Source organism: Mirounga angustirostris, unplaced genomic scaffold (genome assembly GCF_029215605.1).
Source record: "Mirounga angustirostris isolate CCGP_5_RB_7025 unplaced genomic scaffold, mMirAng1.0.hap1 SCAF_179, whole genome shotgun sequence".
NCBI classification, from domain to species: Eukaryota; Metazoa; Chordata; class Mammalia; order Carnivora; family Phocidae; genus Mirounga; species Mirounga angustirostris.
This window is the reverse complement of record NW_026991887.1, coordinates 1-6,699: the sequence shown is the minus strand read 5'-3', so window position 1 is coordinate 6,699 and position 6,699 is coordinate 1. Positions and strand designations below refer to the sequence as shown.

The 6,699-nt window shown below is 41.0% G+C and overlaps 1 long non-coding RNA gene across 1 annotated transcript; it reads right to left on the bottom strand.

The window, feature by feature from the left end:
- Positions 1 to 1,662: 1,662 nt before the first annotated feature.
- Positions 1,663 to 4,106, bottom strand: LOC135363406 (uncharacterized). The gene is made up of 2 exons (XR_010409089.1): positions 3,705 to 4,106; positions 1,663 to 2,118 (listed from the first exon to the last, which is right to left on the bottom strand). It is a non-coding gene; the product is annotated as an uncharacterized LOC135363406 (long non-coding RNA).
- Between the last annotated feature and the right edge of the window lie 2,593 nt (positions 4,107 to 6,699).

Sequence of the window (6,699 nt, the reverse complement as noted above, 5' to 3'; positions counted from 1 at the left end):
CCACAATGATTAAGCACACCCACTTAACCACAGAACACAGTGAACTCCCAAAGGAAGGTTTTACATTTAAGATGCAATGAAAATACTGATCTTATTCCTGGGATTTGCTTCTGGCAATCTTAACATCTGTAGATGTCCACAAAAAGGAAGTGCTTTGTTTTTTTTTTTCTTTTAGTTGTTTATCCCCCAAAATGAGGAAGGAAACTTACAGTACATGTTTATTGCATGACATTACTCCCTTATAATATCTTCATCAACACCAGTATTGTTTCCTTAATTATTAAAGGCGAAAAAAATTTATGAACTTAACATAACTTAGCAATAATTGTAGGAGCTGCATCTTGGTAAAAAAAAAAAAAAAAAAAAAAAAGGATGATCATCAGACTACCTGGTGAAACAGAAATTAGGTTTCAACTTCTCTATAAAGATGCTGGAATGGCAGGAGGTAAAAGGAAGTTTAAAGTCAGAGAATAATAAATTTATTAGGTAACACAAAGAGAATTTTCAAAAGTGTACATACTCAGTGAATCCTTTCTATCCTAAAACTGAATATTCTAAATGTTTCTAATGTTGCTTCAGTGTTAATGTCATGTTAATCATGATCCCAAATAAATTTTATCAAAAGTACTGTAATGGCACATAGGCTTGGAACTTCACTTTGAGGTTAGCACGTACAAAAGTTTGGAATTCACTCAACACACATGTTCTTTAATAAAAGAAATCAGGATGAGCTACCTATAAGTGGATTTCAAAACAGGGTCCCTTTTAAAGCATTCTTTCATAGAGTTACCTCCTGTGAAACGGAAACAGTGTATGGATTTTGCATGTCACAAAATCCTTGCTTCAAGCTGCCATCTTCTTGGCAGCAGCGGATTTTAATGAACAGTACTTTTTCTTCCTTGTTTTGTTTTCTGACATCTCAGTACATTCAAATAGTCAAAATGTTTAGAATAACATCACCACAAATTTAATGAAACAGATCAGAATGTGGCCAGCATTGTCAGGCAAAACCGATAACACTTTACGTGTCATAGAAAGTACCCACCTCCTCCCCACCCCCGCCCTCTCCCCCTTCCTCAGTCATATGGACACCAAAAGATTTAACAAGACTTATAAAAAAATAAGGCACATTTATTTTGATATGGTTATTTTTAAAATAGAAAACCCCTCTCCGAACATCTGTATTCAAATGAGCTGTGTAAAAAGACACCTTGTGGTACCTAAAAGAGGTTATGGTACCTATGGGATTGCTGTTTCTATCTTAGTGACAATGGAATAAATTGCACCTATCCCACCCACATTGTCAAGTAATGAAAATATGCCTCTTTTTCTACTATTGAATGATTCAAAATCTGCTATTTCTGGAAATACAAAGAGTGAGAAGGGAGGGGTCAAGTGGTACATTAGAAAAAGGTGTGAAGATCAATGATGTACAGATATCATAAGGGTTGATGGATTGCACTTTTCCACATATTTCAATACACAAAATTTTTCGAATGCGTATGAACGATTGCAACCATTTTGGCCATTAGCTATTACCCTTCAGCTTTTTATTCCATTTTGGTAAAAATGGGTATTTTTGTAAAACTAATGAAGGATCAGCAACATGAATACTTATAACAATCTCTTCACAACTCCCGACACAGATATAGTTAGTTAGCATTTAACCTGAGATACAATCTGTGGAGAGGTTGTTTTAGACATTTCTTCCTTCATTGTTGCATCGATTCATACTGATGGTGGTGATTCATGGATGGAACTTAAAGAAAAACTGGCTATAGCATGGCTTTTTTTTTTTTCTTTCTGTACTAGTAAAAAAAAAAATAATAATAATAATTATAATAACAATCACAGAATTCATGTCCTCACAGTAGCCAGAAGCTAAAATAATGTGCTTCCTTATTGCATGTCAAACCAAGAAGTGTATAAAAGACAGTGCTTCCCATCCAAATTTGAAAGCCAGGTTCATCTCAACTGGATTCGGAATGTGCTGATTTCCATGGGACTCAAGTTGATCTCACTTATATTTCGGGCGTCTGGAGGTGAATGCATCAAGGATAATGACGAAGGTATGAGACTTGCGACAGTAAACATGCTAAAAAGCTTCTGTACCAAAATCTAGAAAATAAATGATAAAAAAAATTGCACAGTTAGGTCAACTTTGAAGAAAGATTAGTAGCACATCTATATATTTATTCAGTGGAAAATAGTAGGAGAGTAAAACAGTGTATTTGAAGTTTCCTTTTAATGATAAAAAGAGGAAGAGGAAGGAGATTAGATACAGCTATGCGAGCCTGGACACACAGACCACCCTGGGAGGGACACCTAGGAGAAGTGTAACCAGGAGAGGACAGCTCACTCTACATTCTTCTTCTGAATTTCTTGAGAACTTATCACGTGCAGGGGCCACTTTTTCAATAAAAGAAAACACATCTATGAGCCAGCAAGCTTTAAAAACATCCGTATCCTCTTACACCCAACATTTACACCTAACAGTTGTCGTTCTTCTTGTTCCCAAAGAGCTGAGAGAAAGGACACAGGCTCCTCATGTCAGTGAGTCCCATTTTCAGGGTTGGGGGGTTGCTGAGAAAGTACTACCCTCACCCCATGTCTCTCTGGACCATATAATACCCTTAAAACTTGACGCCTTAATGTCTATATACAAATGCTTACAACCAAGTACACTCACATCATCAGTAATAAGGTAAAGCGTAAATATCATGAAAAACAAACCCCAAACCATCAGTGCTTTCTTCGCACCAATTCCACGGAGGGCATGATACGAGAAATGAAGAAGCTTATCTGCCTAAGTGGATTTTGACCCCCTACCATATTGTCTTTTCTCTCCTTTTCAGACCCTATGCACATTCTAGTTGGTAGGGTTGGAAATGAATCTCTTAAGTCTGATCTACAGGTTATCTGTGAGGTTTTGGAGAAGAGCTGGGTCAGCTGAGCTGCCCCGTGGGGCAGACCTGCCTGTGTGCCATCCAGCTGTCTTCTCTGAGCACAACCTGCTCAGAGCCAGAGGCAGAAGGCTGGAGGTTCATTTCCTTCCAAGGAGAGCCTGAGGGAACTATCAGAAAGACCAGCTCAAAGGAGACAGAAAAACTGGGCAGCCGGCAGGTCAGCCTGAAGACCTGTTTGGCTGGCACAGTGAGGACTCCTATGCAAATCTGTCTTGATCAGGAGATCTAGACCCTCATTTCCCCTGCGACAACAACTGACTGGAGCTAAGTAAGGTTGCTTCGGGGCCGTGGTGAAACTCCCCGACTGGCCAGTGTCACCACTTCCCTACCCCACCCCACCCCACCTTTAGTTATTATAAAACCTGCTTTTGCCCCTCTGAGACTTCATGGACCTAGATCCTACATGAGCATGTGTGAGAGAGGAGGGAATATTGGGGGATGGGGGGTGGGGAGAGGATGTTTTGTCGGCTGGCAACGGAAGGCCTAGGAATGGAGGAGAATGTTGCCCCTACACGTGCCCATGTTCCAGACGTGCATTTTGATGCTGACAAGGAGAAGAGATCGAAGGTTGAGAAAGTGCTTTCTTAAGATGGAGAGACTTGAGCTAAATTACAGCAGCTGAGGGGAATGAGTCCACGAAGAGGCAATGAAACGTTATCTTATTGTCAGAATGATTAGCAGAAAGCAAGGATTTCAAAGCACATGAAATCAACAAGCAAAAACCACTTTTCAGCTCACCTTTCCCTGGGTTGTGGAACAAAGCAGCCCCGTGTCTCTGCTCGAGAAGTGGCAGTCAAACCCCTTCCTGTGGAGGATCAAGGCTGCCTCATCGGAATGCTTGCCATCCACCTGCAGATGAGCATAGAGTGACAAGACGCCACAGCGACATTAAGGCAAATAGCGACACCACTGTATACTCCACTGTTTTAAAGTCAGCGTCCCCAAACCAAAAATGCTCACTTTATTTAGCAGTGAAGCCAGGAAAATTCATTTCCCCTCCAGTCCCACGTTCACTGTCACACCTGCTACATCCCCTCTACCTCCCCCACAAGGAGGCAGGTGACAATATGTTTTAAGTCACCTCATGCCCTGGTTTCTGGCACAGTCCCCAAGGACCTGCGTGTCCTTTTGTCTACATGCCACATACTGTTTTATCAAAGTTTATTCAAATAAAGCATTTACTTTTTTTAATTTAAATTCAATTACTTAACATATAATGTATTACTGGTTTCATGTCTAGGTAGAGGTCAGTGATTCATCAGTCTTATATAATACCCAGTGCTCATTACATCACGTGCCCTCCTAAATGTCTATCACCCAGTTACCCCATTCCTGTAACCCCTCCCCTCCAGCAACCCTCAGTTTGTTCCCTATGATTAAGAGTCTCTTATGGTTTGTCTCCCTCTCTGGTTTTGTCTTGTTTTATTTTTTCCTCCCTTCCCCTATGACCCTGTTTTGTTTCTTAAATTCCACATACGAGTGAGATTATATATGATAATTGTCTTTCTCTGACTGACTTATTTCGCTTAGCATAATACCCTCTAGTTCCACCCACGTCGTTGTAAAGGGGCAAATAAAACATTTAATTTTTATTTATTTGGTTTTTAACATACACGCCAGCTGAATAAAGTGTACCTGAATTTAGTCCTTATCTGGTCATTGAATGATGTATCATCCATCTCAAAACTGAAACACACTTCTTTATTGAATGCTAATTTTTGCTAATTGCATTAACATTTTTAATCTTTAATGCACTGGTTCATTATTTTTATATAAAAGACATTTAAATTGAGTTAGTTATGCTTATCACTTGCTAGGCCAACCACATTTATTAGCTTGACGTATCATTTAAATTCACATTACAGAAGCTATTCTTCTTGTGCAAAGAGAAAAATACTAAACATGACAAGTCAGCTACAGGGATCAATATATACTTTCTTGCAGTAAAATTTCTTGCATCCATTTAAGTAAAGATGCCAGGAGTGCTCTGAATATTTTAAGTTACAATTCTCTTAATAAATTTTATGTTTCCTCAAGGGGGGAGACGCTTCTGATAATAAGCAAAATAAATTAAGAATCCTTGGACGAATTAAGAAAGGGACAGCTATTCTAAGGAGTTCAGTGTGCTCAGCACTGACCTGTGATGAAAATGATCCCTTTTTCTCCTCTGTGGCCACAGATACGAATATGTCCAAGTTCTTAATCATCTTCACTGGGGGATATGATTTTTAAATGTGCCACAGAGACATCTTTTCTGAGGAGGAGCTGTCAGCATTCTCACCACTGATTTGACTTTAATGTGCCTCAACAATTTAAAGCTGGCCTCACCTCGGATTCTTGGCTGGAATAACCTGCTTTATGATATTTCACACTGGTATTCTGCAGTGGTACTGCTAAGATTTTGTTTGAAGGGAGAGGAAAAAGTCATTTAAGGAATTCTGAGTCATCACAGGACCAACATGATACACATAGCAAGTTTAAATCATATGACAATGTTTTCTAATAAAATTTCAAGGTGGGGCGCCTGGGTGGCTCAGTTGGTTAAGCGACTGCCTTCGGCTCAGGTCATGATCCTGGAGTCCGGGATCGAGTCCCGCATCAGGCTCCCTGCTCGGCAGGGGGTCTGCTTCCCCCTCTGCCCTCTTCCCTCTCGTGCTCTCTGTCTCTCATTCTCTCTCTCTCTCAAATAAATAAATAAAATCTTTAAAAAAAATAAAAAAATAAAAAAATAAAATTTCAAGGTGTTTCACACAGTCCCAAAAGAGCATGAAAAGAGCACAGTAAAAAAAAAAAAAAAAAAAAAAAAAAAAAAAAAAAAAATCCTTCATTTATGACATACATAAGGTCTCCAGAAGGACAAGGACAAGTCTCTCGTGTGCTAAGTGTATAGGCTTGGAATAGTTACTGATCACCTAAGCATCAGTTTCTTTGCCTATAAAATGGACCTAATGCAGGTTTCCCCTCTTCATGGAGTCATGGCGTCTAGTAAGACGTTGAAAATACGAGGTATGGTGGCTTAGCTTATAGGACAGAATGTGTTGGTGTAGAAGCTACAGAAAATGGATCAGAACCTGGGCTGGGAGTCAGGCAGCTTGACATCTAGATCCTAGCTCTGCAATTTCCTAGATGCTTTTAGCAAAACCTGGTTTCTCCTGTAGCATAAAATGCGGAGGGCTACCCACAACCCTTCCCATCCAACATCCCTCCCGCACATTCCTCCAACCTTCCTCCTCCCACTTCAGGGTTTTGCTGTGGCTGCTCTAACGGTCCTCCACACACAGCCTGAAACACACTTATTATCTTAAAGTCTGGAGGTCAGAGTCCAAGGCAGTTCTCACGGGACTAAAGTGTAGGTGTTGGCCACTGCACTCATTTCTGGACGCTCTGGGGAGAGTCCACGTCCTGCTCATGCAGGCTGTTGGCAGAATCCAGTTTCCTGCAGTTGTAGGACTGAGGTTCCCGCCGGCTGCAAGCAGAAGGCCACTCCAAATGCTGGAGGCCACCGCACCCCCCGGCTCATGGCCCCCGCCTCCACTTTCAGAGCCAGCGACAAGACAAGCGTCCATCTGCTGTTGATTCTGACCACTTTTAAGCGCTCACTCCATTCTACTGGACCCACCAGGCCACCCAGGAAAAGGTACCACCTCAGGGTCAGCAGATCTGCACCTTCCAATCTTTGGCCATGTGGTCTGGTTCCAGGTTCCAGGGATAAGGATGCACACATCTTTGGGGT